Here is a 17284-nt window from a genome sequence, read left to right as displayed (position 1 = left end):
TTTCCACAGGAGGAAAGGAATTAAAAAAATGATCAGGAAACTTTAGTTGCCTTCACTTAGGTAGAAATTTTCAGGTTCAATTATAAATCTCTAAACTGTAGCAGAATCTAATCTTACCACTTGTTTAGAAATAAAAACACTATCTTTGTAATTATATTCCTAGAATTCAAGTCCTGTTTTCCCTTCAGAATGGAAGCAGTGTTACAAATAGAACAGTGACTTCATTTTAGTATAATTAACACACTGCTTTCCCCTAATAAGCTTTAGCACTTTTTACAATCCCCTGTGCAAAGCAGAGATAGAATTCTGGTCAGTCATGCTGCAGAACTATTATATTAATTGTGTCTTATCTGAGTACATGTATGACAAACCTTCAGCCACATGTCTACAGTTCTGTTTTAAATGCCTGTTGTGATACAGTTCAGCTCTCTCATTCTTATTATCAAACATGCAGCAAAGGTTGCCATAAAAATGCAATACTAGTTTTAAGAAATGTAAACCTGCTTATGGAGATCATATTTAATCATCATGTAAGAATATAATATATTTTATCAAAGGTTTTAAACCTCAAATATTCTGTAACTTAAGTCCTGAATAATTACAGCAAGGCAAAACTGCTTAAAAACATAGTTTACACGCTGGAATGATTTCAGTGCAAGAAACCCCACTGATACTAAAAGAACATTTTCTATTAGCATGTGGCTACAAACAGAGAAGCCTTTCTCTCTGCCTGGAAGATTTTGATGAAAAAATCTTTTCTTGTCTGGAATCATTATCCATCCTCTCCAATTACCCAATCTATCACAAGAATGACCAAAGTTTTAGAGAATTCCTTTCCTTAACATATTATCCCCTAAAAGGTAGGAATCAAACTCCAGGTTATGAAGGATCTATGTAGTTTAAACAATTTTTACCAACTCACTTCTGATTTCTTATTCTATTTTGTTGTGATATTCAAATGTCAGTTTCAAGAGACATGAAGTTACTCTGGAAAACTTCTGCAATGTAGAATAAATTCTATCCCTAAACTTTACTTTTTAAGTCTTTTTAAGACAAATATTACACTGGTCTTTGATTTGAAAATACAGATGACTGTCCAATTGAAAATGTTTTTTTTTTTTTTAAAATAATGTTTCAAAATAGGAGATTATTAATCAAACTAAATATTTTCATTCTTTTTGAAGAACAAATTGACATACAAGAACATTTTAGTAAGGAACCTTTTAGCCTAAAACAATTCACAGTTAGCACTAATCAACAGAGTTTTAACTCTTTTCTCTGAATTGCCTGCCTGCCTCCCCCACAAATTCACCATTAGCACTCCAAAGCAGCAGGAGACCGACCACAGCTCCCACCACTCACAGGATTTGCTGAAACTAGTTTTGCAGTCTCACACAATGCAGTGTGTGTTCAAGTTGTAGGAACACGGTATATGAACAAAGAAAATTTTGCCTCACTTCTGGACTGCAACTTTTGTAAGTCATACCATCAAACCAACCATCATTAATCAGGAAGGCAAGTTACTGAGGTGCAAATAATTGTACATATCAAATAATATGCACATTTTGTAGGGAGACAAAATAGTAGATTACATAACTGGTCTTGCATAAAAAGTCTACATTGGCAAAATTTTGGTCCACACTTCATACAAACTTCTTGTTCTCTTTGGTTGCTAGTTTTGTGCGTCTCCATTTACAGTGTACCTTCCAAACTAAGTAAAGGTTAACATCTGTGTAGGAGAGGTAGCCACACAGTCTATTTCAGACATGATCATGAAAATCAGAGCAGGAAACTGTTTAATGTATACAGATAAATGACTGGACCCTGGCCTGAGGTTTAGCTAACTGAAAAGAATATAACACACTAGTGAATGAGACCGTAAAAAATTACATGTAATAAATTGCACATGATAAAAAAGAAAGTGCAAAGCTGTCAAAAGCTATAGATAGTGCCATGGGGAATAGCTGGATTTCTCAGGTGATTAAAGGGGAGTTATCCAGTTCAAACAGCAGTATTAGGATCCTTTAGAGGAGTAGCATCTGACATAACTGTATCAGTAATTACATTATAAGGCCAAGATTTCTTTGGTAATCACATGAGAAATGGCAAATTAGAGAATGGATGTTGCAAAACTGGGACCAAAAGGGAAAAAGTAATTACTGTGGGTTTTGTGTCTGGGAGGAGGCAAGTTTAAAGCAAAAGAGGGATCAAGGTGTATGAGGAGAAGGAATACCACGGGCAGTGGTCACACATGTAGTGTACTGGGAAGAGAGAAACCCCCTGGATCCTGAAATGAGTCAAGTTCACCTTCCTTTAGGACCTGCAATTCTCTTCAGGTCCTGTTGACAGAAAGAAGGGCAGAGTGAACCTAGTGCATCAGAGTCAGCTGGAGAAAGTATATGTTATTAAAGGGACACTCCTATTAGGGAGCCAAATAAATAAATGCTTTGTTCACAAGGCATGTTGGTATATGAAAAACATAAAAACATTTCCTTTCTTTTACTTCAGCTATTTTATGACAAGATTATAAAAAATTTTTCACTCTTTCATTCAAAACAAACAGATAAATGCTAATTGAGAATATTGGAGGAATATAATTTACCCATCTTTCTCCTTGAAAACCTTTTGCAGCCTCAGATGCATTTAGAATTTTGAAATAAATTTTTAAAGCCAGAAAACTCTTTAACTATTTTGAAGTCTTCTCAGTTAAGTTTTCCCAGTCAAATAGAAGATGACACAAAATGTTATTTAGCTGTTTCCTGAAGATAAAGCTTGTGTTGCTATCATGCATTAGTCTTGAAATTCCCTCAAGTAATTTACTGAAATTGTAATGTACGAGAACATGAAGTATAAGTGATAAATCTTTCACAGAGAGAAACTTGCATGGAATAGGGCAGGCTGTCATTTATTTTTGTTCATTTGGCATGAATAGCTGAATGCTCCTACATAGCAAACAAATGTTTACAGTGTTTGGTGAGAAGCTATTCAAAGCCACTTTGGAGTAATTCACTAACATGCACTAAAGTTGCACTCAGAAAGCTAATCTGATCTTTAATGTGCATCTATTTCCAGCAGATCCCTACACTGACTCTCAAGTTGGATATTTATTTGCTGACAATGAGAAAATGCTAATTTTCTGCTAATTAGTACATTTTTATATGGTAGTGGATTTTGATACGTATTAATCGCTAAATTAGAGATTAAATAAGAGAACTGTCACAGTAAGTTCACTGGGGGGGTGGGGTGTCGTAAGTTCACTGGGGGGGTGGGGTGTCGTAATACTGACAAATTGTGTGTGTGATGACATCCATATCTCTGTGATGAGACCAATTTGTATACCATCTGGCACTGGAGTTTAGCTACTTGCAGTTATAATGGAGATATTTTGGCTACAACACTAAATGAGCAGGATAATAGCCATTTGGTGAGTTAAATGGTTAGTACAGCTATCCTGACAGAATTAAGCACCATTGGATAAGAGGAGACAGGGTAGTATCATTTTGTTAGCTGCAGATATTAGTGGCTCAGCTAGATGAAAAGATATAAATTGAGAATTCCTCCATTATGGCAGGAAAAATTGATTTTTCTGTTTCACTTTTGTATTAGCCTTTCCAGTGGAGTCGAAAATTTTTTGGCTAGAGATTAAAAATGCATGCAGCTAAACTTTGTCCCATAGACAGAAAAACAGGGAAGAGACCATTTTAAAGGTGCAGCATACTTTGTCTGTAAGTAACAGCTTGAGAGAAAATTATAGTCATTAGGGTGCAATGGTAAATAGTTTTTATTTCTATTTAATTCAAATTAAATCTGATTCAGTATACATGTGGAATGGTGGGTACTGTTGCCAAGAACGCTGTTACAGCTTTTGCTCATCTTTTCTGCAGGCCTTTTATTAGAATGAAAGGGATGTTTTCTAGCATTACCATTATGAATTATTTTATTTTCAAAACAAACTGAAAAAAAAAAATATCAATAGCATCGAGAAGGCTTTATAATTTTTGACAAATATGCTTACTTCCCTGTCCTATTATTTTAGCATCTGGTCCATAAATCAGTGGCATGGCATCAACCTAAGCCTGATTCAATTGTTATCTAGTTGAATATATTTCAAGGAAGCATATTTTGCAATACAGGGTAACCAAGGAAATTTTGTTCAGTTCAATGATAACCTAGAAATATTATGATCTGAAATTATGTGACAGCTCATCTGAATTAGGCTGGTGATGTCAAACACATTGTTAAAGAAAGACTACCACAAAGATCTTCAGAACTGTCACTGTTGGCAATTGAGGGTTGTCCTGATATATGCCACATATATATTTGAGACCACGTGTTTTATAAAATACCAATCCATACTGTAACCACACTTCTAGATTGATCCTTCCAAAGCAGAATACAGGTAATGTACTCTGTAGAGCTGCTTTCTATTCGCTACAGATGTTGTGGCCAAATAGAAGGTTTCACCGCAAATTGTTACTCTATTGAAAATAGTAATCCAACAATATGAAATTTATTATGCTTTCTGATCTAGTTTCCTGTGGAAATGTATCTTACTCAGTTCTGCAATGGGTGTACCTGTGAACATGAAGGTCTAACTGCCTTCCCAATAGATTTTGATCTGTTTCACACAGTTGGCTGTGTGAAGTTAAGTTCCTACAACTTCTACGAAAACAGGCAGCCAGGTGAAGACCTGGCTACAGTCCTTAGTGGAAACTACAGAATCCACACCACAAAGCATGTTTATGAACAGCCCATAAATAGAACAAGCGTTAGTCCAGAGCTCACACATTTTTAGAAAATCTAACTACAGGACTGTCCTGGTTTGGGGTGGAGCAGACCCAACTTTCTGTTCAGTGAGGGAGGCTCTTGCTTACACTTGTTGCTGTGGCAACCAGGGTCAGCTGAGTTGCTTGTTTACTCTGTGGAGGGGTTGCGTCTATAGGGAGGAGTGGACAGGTCAGGTGACCCAAACTGAACAATAGGGTATTCCATCCCATCTGCCATGCTTAGTATAAAAGCTGAGGGATCAAAGGGGTCTGGTTGGCTCTTCTTGAATGGCTGCTTCTTTGCTGGCTCTCTTGCTTTGATGAGGGATGCCCGAGGAAGACCCTGTCAGTTTGTTTACTTTTGGTCTCCATCAGTGTGTTCTGGAATCCAGTTCCCATTCCTCACTGAGAGCAGTCTGGAACTTTCCCCATGCCTGCTGGTGACATCTCTGTGGGAGCATGATATGGTTTTGTATATATTTATTGCATCTATTTCATTTTTTTTATTTTATTAATAATATTTCATTAAAGTACTTTAGTTTTTCCTACACTTGTATCTCTCTTCTTCCTCTCCTAAGAGTGAGAGGTGGGGGAGACGATCTGTTATCTTGTCATTGGCCAACCCATCCCAAACCATGACAAGGACACAGATTTTTAAGGTGAACTTCATTAGTTTCATCAGTCTTGAAATGGTTCGTTTTCCTCTGCTTATTACCTTTTTTATTTGTCTTCATTCATGGTAAGTCTGAAGGCAGTAAAAGTGAGTGATTTAAAGTAACTTAAGCCACAAATTTCTTAATAACAAAATACAATGTTTTCCTATTAGAAGGTGGAACAAGGAAGATAACAGCCAACAAGCTATTCTTGGTTTGTGATGTTTTTCTCTTGAATGATAATCAAAGTTTTTTCTTTATTGTGAAAACTACTTATTAAGATTCTGCCATTGACTGGCAGAGTTAAAATAATTCCCTTCTGTCTGACAGGTCCTGATCCACTGCCTGCTGAACTAAAAGAAAGGACTCATAATTAATTACTGTTGGACAAGAATCCTAAATCCTTTTTCTCATCAGCTAAGCCTTCTATTTCTGCCTTGGCTCAAATCCCAGCTAGAAATGTATGACTCTCTAGGTTCTTTTTTGCAGGTGCTATGAATCAAACAGGCTTCTGAGTGCAGAAATACTGTGATGGTGTTCCTGTGTGAGTTAGCACTTGGTATATTTGTACAACTAATACTCAGTAAAGCAGTTACTGAATGCATGCAGCTAAAAAGCAACTGTCAAGTTGGTTTGATGCCACCCTAGCTTCAGAAGGTCCTGCTTTGTGCCTCCTGTGCATGTCCGTGTTTGGACTAATTCCACTCTGCACATTATCACCAGAGTAAGGCCCACCACAACAAGTCTCTGAGACAGAGGAGTCCCACTTCCAGAGTTGCTCACTGTAACATTATTCATGACTAATGCTTTCAACATTTAAAAGAAGGAAAACATACATCTTAGAAAATGGGTGATCAGAATGAGAAAGCATCAATTAATGTAATCTTTTCCAAATGCAATTCAGTGACACAATTGGCCAGATGATTAACTATGTAAAATTACTGCTATGCATGGAAATATAGACTTCTCAGGTATCGAGGACTTTCAGAAGTCTCTGAGAAGATTTGCAAAGCTTTCTGTGAAATAACCATCCCAATCCAAGAAAGAAAGTCTGGTAGAGTTGTTGTCCTTCCTGAAAAGCATCTGAGTCCTGTGACTGCTGAGGAAGTGGCCAATGAGCCATTCATTTACTTAGTTTGTCTGGTCTCCCTGTGATCATTTACAAACACTAAATTATTTTCAGAATAAAGTCAAGAGTAGTTATTTAGGTTTGATGTTGTACAGAATGTGAGAATATATTCATAAGAACAAAAGTGCTGAGGAAAAAGTATTATTTTAATTATTTGTTATCATCATTCTAGATCGATATCATGCCTCTAAACCTCTCACAGGTTACCCAACACTTTCCAAAATTTATTGCATTTAAAAAAACTATTTGGTTACCCAAATTCTTTTAAAATACTAGGAAAGATTCACCTCACTTCTGCATTACCATCTTGTTAGATGTCAAAAGGTAATTCATTTCCTTGACCAAATATAAGAGAAATTATTCAACAGGGGTGATGTGATAAAGGGTACATAGCTACTACTTAGATGTTAATATGCTATATTTTCTCCCTGGAACAGTGTATGATGAAAGTTACTTATATCTCAAGAAACCCGTACAACTTTCTGCAGGACACAAAATATTTTGCTCAGAAAAGATACTGTGATACTGAAATCTATTGTTAGTATTGTGTAATCAGTGCTCTGCAATTCCTTACCAATTTTCATTGCCAATGTATCATTCTATTTAGTTCACAGTGTGTCCTTTCACCATGACAAGGCAGGGGGGTAAATGAGAATGATTCCATCACAAAAATGGGCCATCTAGGTTCTCAAGGTGTTTTGGCATTAACAGTGAAGATGAGTTCTTTCCTGTTGATAGACTATTATTATATTCAGTTTGGATAATAGAATAGCACATTTAAATACTAAACTACAGCTAAAAAATAAGTTTCTAGTTACATGATCAAAACTGAGATATCTGTTAGGATATCGAAGGAATCTTATTTTGAAAAGCAAAATAAATTATAAAGGTAATAGTATTTTGCTAATATGTTTAAGTATTTCTGCAAGGCTACTTAGTCACCGTCAACATAAAAGAAAGCCAATGCAACATTTAAGTATATTAAAACTGTGCTAGCTGTTACAATACCTGAGAAAATGCAATTGTGAACCAATACTTCATGTATGTACTCACAGTGATATTGCTCAGGAATTGGTTTTGCACCCTATGCTCTCTGATACTTTTAGCAACAACACAGAAGAACAACTCATTGCCAACTAAGTTTGATGTGAAACAAGGATTAGGGGACTGCTAAATATATAAGTGATTCTAAGCAATCTAAGATCATTTAACAAATACAGCCTAAAAAGTGTTTTTTGCAATGAGGGCAATGCCTTATCCTCACAGGGAAAACATGTTCTACAGCCCAAATTAGGGAGGAGAACCTTTCAAACTGTAATGCTTTTACAGAATAAAAATCAAAAGATATTAATATCCTTCCTTTGAAAGAGAGGCATATGTTCTGGATGAAGCATCTGAGTTGCATTAACATCAGCACTGACATCAGCACGATGCTGATGTCAATTCACAGGAAAGGTTGGAAGAATGCACTAAAACATCATGCTGTATCCAGGATTCCTGATAGTCATGTGGTATTGAGTCCAGAAGGTCTTGACACACACTGTATACAAGGCACAGTACTCCTCACTAGCAGTGGGCAAAATCGTCCTGCAACCTTTCTTTTCATCTAGAAAAAAGGCCAGTTTTCTCAAAATCTATATATTCTGCAGGAATACGTCAATTTCAATAAAGTCTTGTGGCAGTAAAACACTTGAAGGGAAGAAAGAACTTTGGTAAGGTCAAAACAGAGACTTTTGTGTATTTCTATTTCAGATTTAACCAGAATGGAATTATTCTGATTTGGATATTTCTGCTCTGATATCCGTGTTACAACTTATACAATATTTTAAGCTTCTTTTCAGAAAATAAAGCCACTGTTGTTTTTAAAAGCCTAAGGTGATTTTTAATGGATGGTTTTTTTCAGAGACCAAATGGAATAAAAACCACAACAAAACACCGAGGTGAAATTACTCCTAGGGTGAAAATTGGGCTTTGAGCACTTATTTCGTCTGTTTCCCTTGCTCATGTGAGGTTGTCACTCAAATGACTTTTAGAGAATATTTCATTTTTCAGTTCTAGCTAGTTCCTCTGCTGACTACACACGTTATGCAGGGCTGACACTCTCTTGTAACATTTTTACTCAAGTGACTTTAAAAGTTTATTGCTGTCTCAGCAATAATATTATCTATAGAAATACATCTTATTTTTAATTAGCTGATTTGTTTAGGGGCCATGTCAGTAATGGCCAAGCCCTGCTTCCTTATTTTATTTTATTTTATTTTATTTTATTTTATTTTATTTTATTTTATTTTATTTTATTTTTTTAACCCACAGCTTGTATTTGAATAATAGATCAAAAGCCCAGTTTCCACTGAAGAGAAAAAGAGAAGAGTAACACTTCTTTCTTCCTTGAAGAAGCCAAAATCTTTGCTAGGCTAACAGTATCCCATTCCACCACTTTTCCAGACCAGACACATATTTTTCACTGCTCTTGATCTGGAGCAGACAGATCTGCTTTTCTAGGGATATTTTTAGCTTCTGGCGAGTTGCTGTATAAAATTGTTTCCCTCTTCTCAAGTTTGAGAATATGCTTGACACACTTCTTTTCATATTCACTTTGGGTAATTCAATCCCTTTGCTCTTTCAGTTATTGACCCTATCTTTGAAAGTTCCTACAAAGATGCCAGCTTGGCAGAGTTTTGGGCATATGTCTAGCAGAAACTGGAATAAGATCAACAGTTTATTTTATGTAATCCATCAGTCAATCTTACAGTAGCAATGGTCTCAGTCAGAATTCTGACAAGCTAGGTAACTCCAGTTGAAGAGAGATTTGTTCCAAAATTATCATTCAGTTTTGGTTTGCTTATATCTCACGTTTCACTTCAACATCAAGCAAATCTGAAATCTGTGAAATTCTTGCCAAGGTACATGTATCTTGATTCTTCCTCAAATACTATATGAAACTCCTACATACGTCTTCTTTGCAAAACATCTGTGAAAAATAGCAGATGTTTTAGTTTTGGGATTGTCTCCAAATGCATTTGTGTAGCTTTATGTGTTACAAAGCTGATTGGCTTTGATTTATGACACAGGAGTCTGTAAGTAATTATTTTTTCATCTAGTAGTCTCCTGCCACCTATAAATAAATAAGGATAGTTTTTATATTACTTTAAAAGAAGACATCGGTTGTGTGATATTCACCCTGTGACAGACCCAACACTTGTTGCCTTCCTAAACAGAGTTTGGCATACCAACTACTGCCTATAGGTTGCCACTACCTTCAGCTGTCAAGTCCACCCAGTATAAAGCAGCCCATTTAGGTAGCCTTTGGATACCCACTGCTCTTGCCACAGGCAACACTGGAAACACCTCTGCCTCTTGCAAAGGCAGAGGGGATGCAGGTTGTTGGTAGAAGCAGCATCACATATCTGTGTCATCCCCACTGTGCAAAGATAGCAACTTGGCCCTGTGCTAAAGGACACTAAGAACCCAAATGGGCTATTCTAAAATTTGTGTCTGAGACAAACAGACAGTAATTCTGTACATGAGCACAGACCTGAATTTGAGCTCAATGTAAGAAGTATATGCTGGATGACAAGAATATAGTCTTCTTCCACACAGATACAGAGGTCAGTCATCTGTATGACCTGATCTTTCAATTACTGTGTTTTCTCCTTTGCTGGAGGGAGATGACCCTCCACAGTCCCTATAATGAAGACAGCTTCCAATAGAGTCTGCCAGGCTTTATGCACAACTCTGCAGATTGTGAAACAGTAATTTAATCTTTAAAATCTCCAATTCACATCTCGCAGTTGGAACAGTTCTTTCATTAAGAAATTGAGTACATAGATGCTTCATTTTAGTTCAAATGATGTAAAAAATCCTTTAACAGTTCTATATCACTTGAACCAATTTCTAGCTTCTCTACAGCGTTATGATTAGATGCCAAGACACTCAGTGTAATGGAGACATGCATTGAAAAACACTGAAATCACTTGGTTCCTACTCTGGTTACAAAGCCAACATTCCTTCTTATGCATCATTAATTTAACTCTCTTACTGAATGTCCCGGTTTGAAGTAAAACCGAACCAATTTTCTGTTCTGTAACTTTACATCCTAGCTAGGCCTCCTCTAACTCTCTGAAATTAACGGCATATTGTGGAGAAAACTGCTCGTTCTCAGAGTGATAAGACCAATGTTTGTGCTCCATGCCAAGGAATGGTATGCAGGGAGGCCCTTGCTTATACTTATTGCTATAACAACCAAGGTCAGGCAATTTCGTTATTTGCCCCCTTAGAGGGTCGGAAACGGAAAAAACGTAGAGGGGTCACATCAGTGGGGAGGAGTGGACAGGACAGGTGACCCAAACCTGACCAACTAGGGTATTCCATCCCATCTGCCCCATGCTCAGTATAAAGGCTGAGGGATCAAAGGGTCAGCCCTTTCCTGCGATGGCCGACGTCCAGAGAGGACTCTGTCTGTTCATCTGCCTTTGATCCCGATCCGTGTGTTCCTGACTCCAGAGCTGGAATCCAGTTCCCATTCGTCACTGAGTCCAGTCTGGGACTTCCCCAGTGCCTGCCGGTGATGTGACTGTCATCCTGGGAGCTTGATACGGTTTTGTATATATTGTATCTATTTCATTATTTTCTTCTTTATTTTTATTTTAATATTAATTTTTCATTAAAGTAGTTTAGTTCATTCTAAACTTCTGAATCTCCTTATCTCTTTCTCCTCCTCTCTCCTCTTTTAGGGGGGGGAAAGGGGGGGGAAGGGCCATCTGCCGGTCCGGTTTTGGTAAATTCAGCCGAAACCACGACACTGAAATCAGACAGAGGTCTTTGACTTTCAAGTTTTTCTCTTATTTGTTTAAATTAAAAAAAAATAAAAGGTATGGGCACAGATTACAAACATCATGTGAAAAGTTTCAGAGAGACTAGTCTCAACAACGTTTGACCTAATAACATTAATTATTCAGTTACATTGATTCTGAGTTTAGTGACTAATGTTATATACATTTAATCAGACAGATTCTATTCAAGAAGGTATTTTAGAAAAAGGTAGAAAAAAGTAGATTTGAGGTAGACTCTTCATTACAAATCTTGTCAACACTTCTTAAGCATAAGAGTGTTGTAAAAGTATAGTATTCCTTGTTTTAATAACAAATTAAACCAAACTAAATGCTGCATCAGCACATTAACTTTATCTAAAAGCAAAATTTATTATTACACTCTAAACCTGAAGAGATTTCCGGTGAACTGATTATCAATGGTAGCTGTAGTAATGTACTCAGTATTTAACAAGAGGAAAAATTTTGTTATTAATATGCCAGAAATAGCTCAAATCAGCAGCTCTTTGCCAATTTTTGACAGCTGGGGATCTGACCCATTACAATATCTAACCGTTTCTTAGAAATTAAGACCAGAGGAGACAATTAGATACTCTACTGTGACTTCTTATTTTCTGCTTGTGCTGCATTTTATCCAGTTACCTTTGCATCAAGCCTAATGATTTGTGTACTAACTAAAGCATAACTTATATTTGAGTAAAGCATATCTTTCTGTATGTCACTTGGTCTCAAACCTAAAACACTAAGCGATGGATACTCTACCAATTCATTTGACAGTTTGTTCCGGTGCTTAATTACTTTTTCAGGAAAAAATGGTAATTTAATTTTCAAATTCAAATGTGTCTGTTTTCAACATCAAGTCACTGCTACTTATTATGGCTTTATATATTTAGTAACTGACATTTTCTATCTCTGAAGATACTTATACAAAAATTGTAAAAGAATAACAACTCCACCTTCTTTTTCATACATTACAAAATAAGTCTCAAGAATATCCAACTTTTTAATCCCTTTTATGAAACTTTTTTGAATCTTCTTCAGTTTTATAAAGCTACTTTAAAATTGAGAATAGTGGTAATTCATACATTCTTCCAGTACCACCATCAGAAAAATACTGCAGTTAGAAAGAAATCATCTTTATAAACCTTCCACTTTAAACCTCTGCCACATGAAAGTCTGCGTTTCCAAGATACGGTCATGTAGTATCATTAATTTCTTGTTTCTAGATGTAGTCTAGATATATTTGAAAACATTTCAGTGTTCTCTGTTTTATATGCTGCAGTCATTCACACAATCAAAAACATTCTGAATGACTCCTGTGCCATTATCACATGACATGTTTACATTATTAGGGATTTTTAATTTACTTTCAGATCCTTGGTGAGGAAGTTAAACAGCATAGGGGCTATACCTTGCAGAATATCACTTAAAGTCTTGAGTGTGCTCCTTTTTGAGAGAATTCCCTTCTCAGTTAATTATTCTCTTGATAAGAAAGAAACTCTGAACTGCTAAAGTTCAAGCCCGTACATAAGGTGGTAATTAATGAAGAAGCTGCAATTTGCTCCTCAGTTCTCTCATTCATTTTTGATCTAACACTTATTATGCTCATTGAACTTAAGGGCAAAGATCACTTTGAATTTAAACATGTAATTTATTTCATTTAGTTTCAGACACCAAAAATACAAAGGTATGCTTGTATTAACTAAATAAATTAAGACCAATGACCTGGCTCTGATATCATTGACTGGGTCGTGTCCGCACTGATTATGATAAACTCCTTAAAGATGCACAACAGCAACTCTACATAGCCCCTTGTTCTGGCTCTCATGCCATGTGTGCTTACTCCGTGGCCTAAGACATAATTATCACATTTGTTGTGCTTCTTTTTAGTTTACAGTGTTTGTTGATTGCTCTGGGAATAATGAAGTTTTGTGGGATGTCTAAGATCTTGCAGCCTTCTCAAATAATGCTGTAAGATTGCACAGAGATAGATCTGTTACTCTCTTGTTCATAATACCTTTTAATAGCAGTGCCGTGGTGGATTTCATCCTCCTGAATTGAACTCCTATATTGCCTTTTTCCAAGATAGCAGGAGTACTCCACAGCAAAGGTGGGGAATTAATCTAAAGAAATAAACAGTGGGATTGATCAGGTGTTCCATACTCAGTCTCTTTCCCTCACTACCTAGCAATGTAAACACCACCTCTTGCTGGGATTCAGTTCCAGCTCATGGCATCTAGATTTAAGTGTCTTCTGTAAGGTCTAAAATATTAGGGGTCAGTGATTCTGCAGAGGTGCCTCTCATTCTCTGTGCAGAATAGAATATCCTAGATGCACAGCAAAGTCGGATTAAATGAATCGCACCCTTGTGGCTAAGGATCTGAGAGAGACAAAATTCAACATGGAGCGGGTTTTTGACTTGCTAAGGGATTTTCTCAGTGAAACACCGCATTGGTAAGAGAAACTCAAATACGGCCATGTATGGTTAGTGTAGCATCTCAAGGTCTGTGTTTTTTTTAAACTATTAGTTTAATATAATAATTCTAGCACTCCATTTCTTCTTGCAAATTGAAAATAATTGAATAGATTTTCCAAAGGAATCTTGAAAGTATTATAGTGTCACATTATAAAGTCATCCTACTATACTTATGTATTACAATTCAGAGCACAGAGATAACTTTTTAAAGCATGATAGAGAGTTCTAATGATTAATCCATTATGTTGTCCATGCATGATTTCTTTTTACATTACAGCTAAACCTATGTTCTAGTGGCTTCAGAAGAAGCCATTAAAAGGTTATTTGTATGCATTACAACATTTATACAGAGTGACACTGTTTGTTATGTAATATTGTAATGTCATGAGAAGTAAATAAGTATAAACCTTGCATTATAGTTCCTGGATTTGGGAAGAATTGGGGAAAAGCAAACCAGTTTTTATTTCTATAAAAATAAATAAAGAAAGTAAATAAGGGGAGACTCTAGAAATTAGTAACTGAATGAGTATCTGGAATTGTATATTTGAAGGAGTAAAATCAATCTTGATAACCATAACAGAATGTATGAAAATGGAGACCAAGGGAGCTTTGCCTAATGTATCCCATGTCTAACTACAAATAATGAGTAGCTCACAGGAAAGGCTATAATCCCTGTCTCCTCCTCCATTAGATGATGCATTTTTTCTGTTTGTTTTATAGAAGTTTTGTTTGCATAAATGGTTTCCTTTCCAGATGTGAAAATTTGAATTGCACTCTTAAACTACTCAACACTTTGGTAATCAGAAGCTAAGCTTTTATGTCTATGCCCTTACTTTCACCAGAGCAAAGTGAACATTCAAAGCTGCCATTCTTTATCTGATAACATTTTAAATTCACTTTGCAGAGGATAAAGGACAGCCATTTGAGCCCCAGGACTCTTGCTAGAAAGAGATTTGCAGAAATAGACTCTAAAACATCAGAAGCGGGTCCCTGAGAAAGGTGTAAAATTCATCACGGTAATTGAACTGCAAATAATATCTCCCATTCTAAAGAATCCCATACATGTGAAGGTGTTTTAAATTTAAATTTTTTATTTTGTATTTTAGGACTTTCATATCAGATGGAAAAGCAAATATTTTTTCAATGTTGTGAACAAATAATTACAAAAATTATGAGTTAAAGGGTGATAAGAAACCGATGACAGATTCATCAATTCGGTGTTAGTTATCAAGACTGATTTTACTCCATAAAACATCTGATTTCAGATATTCATTTAGTTATTAATTTGTTAATCTATTTCAGGACTGTTGGGTATCAGCCAAAAGCATTAAAGATTAACTGGTGACAGAAACATGCTGTCTAAATGTTTGCACTTGGAATGATGCCTTCACAATCAGCTAATAAATGTCTAATTTGTTGCCTAGTAGTATAACCTTCAGAAATCCCAGCATGATATGGACAAAAAATTGCTTTTCAATAGCTGTGTAATGAGTTTTTTAGAAACTGTTTGTAAGTCAAGACAAATTTTTATATTGCCATATTTTGTTCTTTCACCTGGAAGTGAACTAGTCAAACAGCACCACCTAAATTTTTCATTATTGTTGTAACAGAACAACGAAACACAATCAGTCACTCTCACCTGTGCATATTTGGCAGGGTAATTTGATCCATTTTGAATTAAGCTGTGTATTTAACACAGCTTAACGCACCTAAACTTGGGGTTAAATTTTACTAAATTAATGACTCATTAACACCTGCATTAGATATAGCTGTTAATATCTCTCTGTGCCTAAATTCTCTACTTCATTTAACATACATCCACCATCCCCTATCTAATTAATGTCTATACTCAATGATTTTTAAGGCTTAAAGACCTATGCAACTTTGGGTTGTGTTGTCACATACTGTAAAAGTATATACACAAATGACACAGCAATGTGATAGCCATAACTTTTTTGCCTGTAGAAGACTTACCTTTTTTTTTTTTTTTAGACTCAAACCTGTGATCTTGAATTGGGAGATCTGACAGATTCACATTATCTCAACAACATATGCATGCATCCACTGGCCTTGCATTCACTGGGGATGTTAAACGGCAACAGATTGTCAGCCAGCAGTAGTGGCATGCAGACAGATGAAGACCCAGATATTTTCTAAGCACTCAGGGTGTGTTCCTCTGTTTCAGCTCAGGCCTTAGGCGATGTGCAGGACATCTTATGGGTCACTGACCACCGCCTGAAACGTCTCCTATGCAAACACGTGAGAAGCAGAAGAAAGAATTTTCCCAAACTTTACATATTCACAAGTGCAGCCAAATTAGCCTTACCCCACTACTAATAGTAGCAGTGAATTGTTAGGTTTTGATAATTTCAGCTTACTACTTGACTAATCAGCTGTAGTAGTTAATGTAGTTCCTGAAAGCAATGTCTAGGAGTACAGATTTTGAATTGCCTTCAGGAAAGACTAGGCCATTGGCTTGCTAAATTCTATGTGTTCAAAAATATTCCTCACTTTCCTCCCAAGTAGAAAGCCTTAGTGATTTCTAAATTTCACTACAGAAATAACTATGTTAAAAGAACATTTTTCACTGTGAGAATTAGAAGCTTCAGTAAGGAGAATAAATTATCAGCCATCACTAATTTTTAATATATTGGACCAGATTCCCAAGTGGTAAAACAGACAAAATTCCTGTGGCCTTCAGTCTGCTTCTGCCGTCTCCAGATAAAATCATTCATACAGCTCTCCAAAACAGAGCTATGCTAATCAGGAAGAACAGATTCATTATTCTCTACACATTTTATATATGCATCCTATATATCTATCGGAGGGGATTGCTTTATATTTTTTTAACAATATATGAGGTTAGAGTGTCATTTATAAGCTGGGTGGCAACTTTCACATATCATTTTCTTAAGTGATGGGATTCTGCTCTGCACTGGACATCCTCACCGAAGGATTTCTTGGCACATAAAGTCTTAGCTGTTCTTAAAGACAAAGGAATTGATATGTACTCTCTCCTCTCTCTCTTCTGCTATTGCAGAACCAGTTCCAGTAACCAGCAATTCCTATATCACTTTCAGGGAGAATAATAAAAAATTACAAAGAAAAAATGTATAATAACTTCAAGCACTAATTGCTTTGTACTTCTATTACTATAATTTGTGAAAAATGATGGCCAAAATCATGTAATTACAGTAATTATTACACATTGGAAAACAGGTTTGTTTGAGAAACAGCATTTTTTTATTATTATTTTTAAAAGAATGTCTTTGGTCTTTTAAAATATGTAGCAGAAATGAGCTGTCCTATTCCAAGAAAAGCTTGTATTGTGAAAAGCTCCACACAAAAAAGGAGGAGGGAAGGAAAGAAATGGAACAGAATTGATCATCTGCTGGAGAAATACATCACTGTCCTTCCTGGACAACTTGGAA

This window comes from Numenius arquata, chromosome 2 (genome assembly GCF_964106895.1).
Source record: "Numenius arquata chromosome 2, bNumArq3.hap1.1, whole genome shotgun sequence".
NCBI classification, from domain to species: Eukaryota; Metazoa; Chordata; class Aves; order Charadriiformes; family Scolopacidae; genus Numenius; species Numenius arquata.
The sequence above is the reverse complement of the archived record's forward strand: the minus strand, read 5'-3'. Positions refer to the sequence as shown.